Genomic DNA, 9,495 nt, shown 5'->3' with positions numbered 1-9,495 from the left:
TTAGAGACTGAGGGCAGAATTCCAGTTTGGAATCACAAATCCTTTTTATGTCACAATTCTAATCTCAGCTCACAATTCCAGTTTGGTATCAAAATTGCAGATCAAGGCTTGAGGTCCCAACTCCAGTCTGCGGTCACAATTCCGCTATGGAAACACAATTGCAGTTCAAAGCTCAGGGTCACAATTCCAGTCTGAGGTCACAATTTCAGTTTGGAATCACAAGATCATATCTTTATTACAATACGTTTCTAAGCTCACAATTCCTGATTGGAATCATAAATCTTCTACTATGTCACAATTAGAGACTGAGGGCAGAATTCCAGTTTGTAATCACAAATCCATTTTATATCACAATTCCAGTCTGAGCTCAATATTCCAGTTTGGAATCAAAATTGCAGATCAAGGCTTCAGGTCGCAATTCCAGTCAGAGGTCACATTCCAAGTTTGGAATCACAATTTCAGATCAAGGCTTGAGCTCACAATTGCAGTTTGAAATCACAATTTCATTTCTATTTCACAATTCCTTCTGAGCTCACAATACATGTTTGGAATCACAATTCCACTTTTATGTCCCCATTCCAATCTGCGGTCACAATTCCAGTTTGGAATTACAATTGCAGATCAAGGCTGGAGGTCACAATTCCAGTTTGGAATCACAAGATCATTTCTTTATCACAATTCCTTTCTAAGCTCACAATTCCTGATTGGAATAACAATTCTTCTACTATGTCACAATTAGAGACTGAGGGCAGAATTCCAGTTTGGAATCACAGATCCATTTGATGTCACAAATCCAGTCTGATCTCAAAATTCCAGTTCAGAATCCAAATTGCAGATCAAGGCTTGAGCTCACAATTCCAGTCTGCGTTCACAATTACGGTTTGGAATCACAATTGCAGTGCAAGGCTAGAGGTCGCAATTCCGCTATGGAATCACAATTGCAGTTCAAAGCTCAGGGTCACAATTCCAGTCAGAGGTCACAATTCCAGTTTGGAATTACAATTGCAGATCAAGGCTTGAGCTCACAATTCCAGTTTGGAATCACAAGATCATTTCTTTATCACAATTCCCTTCTAAGCTCACAATTCCTGGTTGGAATAATAATTCCTCTTCGATGTCACAATTAGAGACTGAGGGCAGAATTACAGTTTGGAATCGCAATTCCATTTTATGTTACAAATCCAGTCTGAGCTGAAAATTCCAGTTCGGAATCAAAATTGCAGATCAAGGCTTGAGCTCACAATTCCAGTCTGCGGTCACAATTCCGCTATGGAATCACAATTGCAGTTCCAAGCTCAGGGTCACAATTCCAGTCTGAGGTCACAATTCCAGTTTGCAATTACAATTGCAGATCAAGGCTTGAGCTCACAATTCCGGTTTGGAATCACAAATTCATTTCTATATCACAATCATTTTCTAAGCTCACAATTCCTGATTGGAATCATAATTCCTCTAGTATGTCACAATTAGAGACTGAGGGCAGAATTACAGTTTGGAATCACAAATCCATTTTATATCACAATTCCAGCCTGGGCTCAAAATTCCAGTTTGGAATCAAAATTGCACATCAAGGCTTCAGGTCCTAATTCCAGTCCGAGGTCACTTTTGGAGTTTGGAATCCAAATTGCAGATCAAGGCTTGAGCTCACAATTCCAGTCTGAGGTCACAATTCCAGTTAGGAATCACAATTGCAGTGCAAGGCTAGAGGTCACGACTCCAGTATGGAATCACTATTGTATTTGAAAGCTCAGGGTCACAATTGCACTCTGAGGTCACAATTCCAATTTGGAATTACAATTTCATTTCTATATCACAATTCCTTGCTGAGCTTAAAATACATGTTTGGAATCACAATTCCACTTTTATGTCCCCATTCCAATCAGTGGTCATAATTCCTGTTTGGAATCACTAGTTCATTTCTATATCACAATTCCTTTCTAAGCTCACAATTCCTGATTGGAATAACAATTTCTCTACTATGTCACAATTAGAGACTGAGGGCAGAATTACACTTTGGAATCACAAATCCATTATATATCACAATTCCAGTCTGGGCTCAAAATTCCAGTTTGGTATCAAAATTGCACATCAAGGCTTCAGGTCCCAATTCCAGTCAGAGGTCACATTCCCAGTTTGGAATCACAATTGCAGATCAAGGCTTGAGCTCACAATTCCAGTTTGGAATCACAATTTCATTTCTATATCACAATTCCTTCTGAGCTCACAATATATGTTTGGAATCACAATTCCACTTTTATGTCCCCATTCCAATCTGCGGTCACAATCCAGGTTTGGAATCACAATTGCAGTGCAAGGCTAGAGGTCACAATTCCATTATGGAATCACAATTGTAGTTTAAAGCTCAGGGTCACAATTCCAGTCTGTGGTCACAATTCCAGATTGGAATTACAATTGCAGATCAAGGCTTGAGCTCACAATTCCAGTTTGGAATCACAAGATCATTTCTTTTTCTAAGGCCATTTTCTAAGATCATTTTCCTTTCTAAGCTCACAATTCCTGATTGGAATCATAAATCTTGTACTATGTCACAATTAGAGACTGAGGGCAGAATTCCAGTTTGGAATCACAAATCCATTTTATATCACAATTCCAGCCTGGGCTCAAAATTCCAGTTTGCGGTCACAATTGCAGATCAAGGCTTCAGGTCCCAATTCCAGTTAGAGGTCACATTCCCAGTTTGGAATCACAATTGCAGATCAAGGCTTGAGCTCACAATTGCAGTTTGAAATCACAATTTCATTTCTATTTCACAATTCCTTCTGAGCTCAGAATACATGTTTGGAATCACAATTCCACTTTTATGTCCCCATTCCAATCTGCGGTCACAATTCAGGTTTGGAATCACAATTGCAGTTCAATGTTAGAGGTCACAATTCCAGTTTGGATTCACATGATCATTTCTTTATCACAATTCCTTTCTAAGCTCACAATTCCTGATTGGAATAACAATTCTTCTACTATGTCACAAATAGAGACTGAGGGCAGAATTCCAGTTTGGAATCACAATTCCATTTTATGTCACAATTCCAATCTCAGCTCACAATTCCGGTTTGGAATCAAAATTGCAGTGCAAGGCTAGAGGTCACAATTCCATTATGGAATCACAATTGCAGTTCAAAGCTCCGGGTCACAATTCCAGTCTGAGGTCACAATTCCCGTTTGCAATTACAATTGCAGATCCAGGCTTGAGCTCACAATTCCAGTTTGGAATCACAAGATCATTTCTTTATCACAATTCCTTTCTGAGCTCACAATTCCTGATTGGAATCATAATTCCTCCACTATGTCACAATTAGAGACTGAGGGCAGAATTCCAGTTTGGAATCACAATTCCATTTTATGTTACAAATCCAGTCTGAGCTGAAAATTCCAGTTCGGAATCAAAATTGCAGATGAAGGCTTGAGCTCACAATTCCAGTCTGCGGTCACAATTCTGCTATGGAATCACAATTGCAGTTCAAAGCTCAGGGTCAGAATTCCTGTCTGAGGTCACAATTCCAGTTTGCAATTACAATTGCAGATCAAGGCTTGAGCTCAGAATTCCAGTTTGGAATCACAAATTCATTCTATATCACAATCATTTTCTAATCTCAAAATTCCTGATTGGAATCATAATTCCTCTACTATGCTACAACTAGGGACTGAGGGCAGAATTACAGTTTGGAATCACAAATCCATTTTATATCACAATTCCAGTCTGGGCTCAAAATTCCAGTTTGGAATCAAAATTGCAGATCAAGACTTCAGGTCCCAATTGCAGTCCGAGGTCACATTTCCAGTTTGGAATCACAATTGCAGTTTGGAATCACAATTTCATTTCTATATCACAATTCCTTCTGAGCTCAAAATACATGTTTGGAATCACAATTCCACTTTTATGTCCCCATTCCAATCTGCGGTCACAATTCAGGTTTTGAATCACATTTGCAGTGTAAGGCAAGAGGTCACAATATCATTAAGGAATCACAGCTGAATTTCAAGGTCCGGGTCAAAATTCCACTCTGAGGTCACATTTCCAGTTTGGAATTACAAGTTCATTTCTTTATCACAATTCTTTCTAAGCTCACAATTCCTGATTGGAATCAGAATTCTTCTACTATGTCACAAAGAGAGACTGAGGGCAGAATTCGAGTTTGGAATCAAAATTCCATTTTATGCTACAAATCCAGTCTGAGCTGAAAATTCCAGTTTGGAATTACAATTGCAGATCAAGGCTTGAGCTCACAATTCCAGTTTGGAATCACAAGATCATTTCTTTATCACAATTCCTTTCTAAGCTCACAATTCCTGATTGGAATCATAATTCCTCTACTATGTCAAAATTAGAGACTGAGGGCAGAATTCCAGTTTGGAATCACAATTCCATTTTATGTTACAAATCCAGTCTGAGCTCAAAATTCCAGTTTGGAATCAAAATTGCAGATCAAGGCTTGAGCTCACAATTCCAGTCTGCGGTCACATTTCCAGTTTGGAATCACAATTGCAGTGCAAGGCTAGAGGTCACAATTCCATTATGGAATCACAATTGCAGTTCAAAGCTCAGGGTCACAATTCCAGTCTGAGGTCACAATTCCAGTTTGGAATTACAATTGCAGATCCAGGCTTGAGCTCACAATTCCAGTTTGGAATCACAAATTCATTTCTATATCACAATCATTTTCTAAGCTCAAAATTCCTGATTGGAATCATAATTCCTCTAGTATGTCACAATTAGAGACTGAGGGCAGAATTACAGTTTGGAATCACAAATCCATTTTATATCACAATCCCTGTCTGGGCTCAAAATTCCAGTTTGGAATCAAAATTGCACATCAAGACTTCAGGTCCCAATTCCAGTCTGAGGTAAAATTTCCAGTTTGGAATCCAAATTGCAGATCAAGGCTTGAGCTCACAACTGCAGTTTGGAATCACAATTTCATTTCTATATCAGAATTCCTTCTGAGCTCACAATACATGTTTGGAATCACAATTCCACTTTTATGTCCCCGTTCCAATCTGCGGTCACAATTCAGGTTTGGAATCACAATTGCAGTGCAAGGCTAGACGTCCCAATTCCAGTTTGGAATCACAAATTCATTTCTTTATCACAATTCCCTTCTAAGCTCACAATTCCTGATGGAATCATAATTCCTCTACTATGTCACAATTAGAGCCTGAGGGCAGAATTCCAGTTTGGAATCACAGATCCATTTTATGTCACACATCCAGTCTGAGCTCAAAATTCCAGTTTGGAATCAAAATTGCAGATCAAGGCTTGAGCTCACAATTCCAGTCTGCGTTCACAATTCCGGTTTGGAATCACAAATTCATTTCTATATCACAATTCCTTTCTAAGCTCACAATTCCTGATTGGAATCATAATTCCTCTACTATGTCACAATTAGAGACTGAGGGCAGAATTACAGTTTGGAATCACAAATCCATTTTATATCACAATTCCAGCCTGGGCTCAAAATTCCAGTTTGGAATCAAAATTGCAGATCAAGGCTTCAGGTCCTAATTCCAGTCCGAGGTCACTTTTGGAGTTTGGAATCAAAATTGCAGATCAAGGCTTGAGCTCACAATTCCAGTCTGAGGTCACAATTCCAGATAGGAATCACAATTGCAGTGCAAGGCTAGAGGTCACGATTCCAATATGGAATCACAATTGCATTTGAAAGCTCAGGGTCACAATTGCACTCTGAGGTCACAATTCCAATTTGGAATTACAATTTCATTTCTATATCACAATTCCTTGCTGAGCTTAAAATACATGTTTGGAATCACAATTCCACTTTTATGTCCCCATTCCAATCAGTGGTCATAATTCCTGTTTGGAATCACTAGTTCATTTCTATATCACAATTCCTTTCTAAGCTCAAAATTCCTTATTGGAATAACAATTCCTCTACTATGTCACAATTAGAGACTGAGGGCAGAATTACACTTTGGAATCAGAAATCCATTATATATCACAATTCCAGTCTGGGCTCAAAATTCCAGTTTGGTATCAAAATTGCACATCAAGGCTTCAGGTCCCAATTCCAGTCAGAGCTCACATTTCCAGTTTGGAATCACAATTGCAGATCAAGGCTTGAGCTCACAATTGCAGTTTGGAATCACAATTTCATTTCTATATCACAATTCCTTCTGAGCTCACAATACATGTTTGGAATCACAATTCCACTTTTATGTCCCCATTCCAATCTGAGCTCACAATCCAGGTTTGGAATCACCATTGCAGTGCAAGGCTAGAGGTCACAATTCCATTATGGAATCACAATTGTAGTTTAAAGCTCAGGGTCACAATTCGAGTCTGTGGTCAAAATTCCAGCTTGGAATTACAATTGCAGATCAAGGCTTGAGCTCACAATTCCAGTTTGGAATCACAAGATCATTTCTTTATCACAATTCCTTTCTAAGCTCACAATTCCTGATTGGAATCATAAATCTTCTACTATGTCACAATTAGAGACTGAGGGCAGAATTCCAGTTTGGAATCACAGATCCGTTTGATGTCACAAATCCAGTCTGAGCTCAAAATTCCAGTTCAGAATCAAAATTGCAGATCAAGGCTTGAGCTCACAATTCCAGTCTGCGTTCACAATTACGGTTTGGAATCACAATTGCAGTGCAAGGCTAGAGGTCGCAATTCCGCTATGGAATCACAATTGCAGTTCAAAGCTCAGGGTCACAATTCCAGTCAGAGGTCACAATTCCAGTTTTGAATTACAATTGCAGATCAAGGCTTGAGCTCACAATTCCAGTTTGGAATCACAAGATCATTTCTTTATCACAATTCCCTTCTAAGCTCACAATTCCTTGTTGGAATAATAATTCCTCTACTATGTCACAATTAGAGACTGAGGGCAGAATTACAGTTTGGAATCACAATTCCATTTTATGTTACAAATCCAGTTTGAGCTGAAAATTCCAGTTCGGAATCAAAATTGCAGATCAAGGCTTGAGCTCACAATTCCAGTCTGAGGTCACAATTCCAGTTTGCAATTACAATTGCAGATCCAGGCTTGAGCTCACAATTCCAGTTTGGAATCACAAATTCATTTCTATATCACAATTCCTTTCTAAGCTCACAATTCCTGATTGGAATCATAATTCCTCTAGTATGTCACAATTAGAGACTGAGGGCAGAATTACAGTTTGGAATCACAAATCCATTTTATATCACAATCCCTGTCTGGGCTCAAAATTCCAGTTTGGAATCAAAATTGCACATCAAGACTTCAGGTCCCAATTCCAGTCTGAGGTAAAATTTCCAGTTTGGAATCAAAATTGCAGATCAAGGCTTGAGCTCACAACTGCAGTTTGGAATCACAATTTCATTTCTATATCAGAATTTCTTCTGAGCTCACAATACATGTTTGGAATCACAATTCCACTTTTATGTCCCCGTTCCAATCTGCGGTCACAATTCAGGTTTGGAATCACAATTGCAGTGCAAGGCTAGACGTCCCAATTCCAGTTTGGAATCACAAATTCATTTCTTTATCACAATTCACTTCTAAGCACACAATTCCTGATGGAATCATAATTCCTCTACTATGTCACAATTAGAGCCTGAGGGCAGAATTCCAGTTTGGAATCACAGATCCATTTTATGTCACACATCCAGTCTGAGCTCAAAATTCCAGTTTGGAATCAAAATTGCAGATCAAGGCTTGAGCTCACAATTCCAGTCTGCGTTCACAATTCCGGTTTGGAATCACAAATTCATTTCTATATCACAATTCCTTTCTAAGCTCACAATTCCTGATTGGAATCATAATTCCTCTAGTATGTCACAATTAGAGACTGAGGGCAGAATTCCAGTTTGGAATCACAGATCTGTTTGATGTCACAAATCCAGTCTGAGCTCAAAATTCCAGTTTGGAATCAAAATTGCAGATCAAGGCTTGAGCTCCCAATTCCAGTCTGCGGTCACAATTCCGCTATGGAATCACAATTGCAGTTCAAAGCTCAGGGTCACCATTCCAGTCTGAGGTCACAATTCCAGTTTGGAATTACAATTGCAGATCAAGGCTAGAGGTCACAATTCCAGTTTGGAATCACAAGATCATTTCTTTATCACAATTCCTTTCTAAGCTCACAATTCCTGATTGGAATAACAATTCTTCTACTATGTCACAATTAGAGACTGAGGGCAGAATTCCAGTTTGGAATCACAGATCCATTTGATGTCACAAATCCAGTCTGATCTCAAAATTCCAGTTCAGAATCAAAATTGCAGATCAAGGCTTGAGCTCACAATTCCAGTCTGCGTTCACAATTACGGTTTGGAATCACAATTGCAGTGCAAGGCTAGAGGTCGCAATTCCGCTATGGAATCACAATTGCAGTTCAAAGCTCAGGGTCACAATTCCAGTCAGAGGTCACAATTCCAGTTTGGAATTACAATTGCAGATCAAGGCTTGAGCTCACAATTCCAGTTTGGAATCACAAGATCATTTCTTTATCACAATTCCCTTCTAAGCTCACAATTCCTGGTTGGAATAATAATTCCTCTACTATGTCACAATTAGAGACTGAGGGCAGAATTACAGTTTGGAATCACAATTCCATTTTATGTTACAAATCCAGTCTGAGCTGAAAATTCCAGTTCGGAATCAAAATTGCAGATCAAGGCTTGAGCTCACAATTCCAGTCTGCGGTCACAATTCCGCTATGGAATCACAATTGCAGTTCCAAGCTCAGGGTCACAATTCCAGTCTGAGGTCACAATTCCAGTTTGCAATTACAATTGCAGATCAAGGCTTGAGCTCACAATTGCTGTTTGGAATCACAAATTCATTTCTATATCACAATTCCTTTCTAAGCTCACAATTCCTGATTGGAATCATAATTCCTCTAGTATGTCACAATTAGAGACTGAGGGCAGAATTCCAGTTTGGAATCACAAATCCATTTTATATCACAATTCCAGCCTGGGCTCAAAATTCCAGTTTGGAATCAAAATTGCAGATCAAGGCTTCAGGTCCTAATTCCAGTCCGAGGTCACTTTTGGAGTTTGGAATCAAAATTGCAGATCAAGGCTTGAGCTCACAATTCCAGTCTGAGGTCACAATTCCAGTTAGGAATCACAATTGCAGTGCAAGACTAGAGGTCACGACTCCAGTATGCAATCACTATTGTATTTGAAAGCTCAGGGTCACAATTGCACTCTGAGGTCACAATTCCAATTTGGAATTACAATTTCATTTCTATATCACAATTCCTTGCTGAGCTTAAAATACATGTTTGGAATCACAATTCCACTTTTATGTCCCCGTTCCAATCAGTGGTCATAATTCCTGTTTGGAATCACTAGTTCATTTCTATATCACAATTCCTTTCTAAGCTCAAAATTCCTTATTGGAATAACAATTTCTCTACTATGTCACAGTTAGAGACTGAGGGCAGAATTACACTTTGGAATCAGAAATCCATTATATATCACAATTCCAGTCTGGGCTCAAAATTCCAGTTTGGTATCAAAAT

The sequence above is a fragment of the Sturnus vulgaris genome, unplaced genomic scaffold (genome assembly GCF_052056855.1).
Source record: "Sturnus vulgaris isolate bStuVul1 unplaced genomic scaffold, bStuVul1.hap1 Scaffold_380, whole genome shotgun sequence".
Taxonomy (NCBI): Eukaryota; Metazoa; Chordata; class Aves; order Passeriformes; family Sturnidae; genus Sturnus; species Sturnus vulgaris.
Note: the sequence above shows the minus strand (reverse complement) of the source record.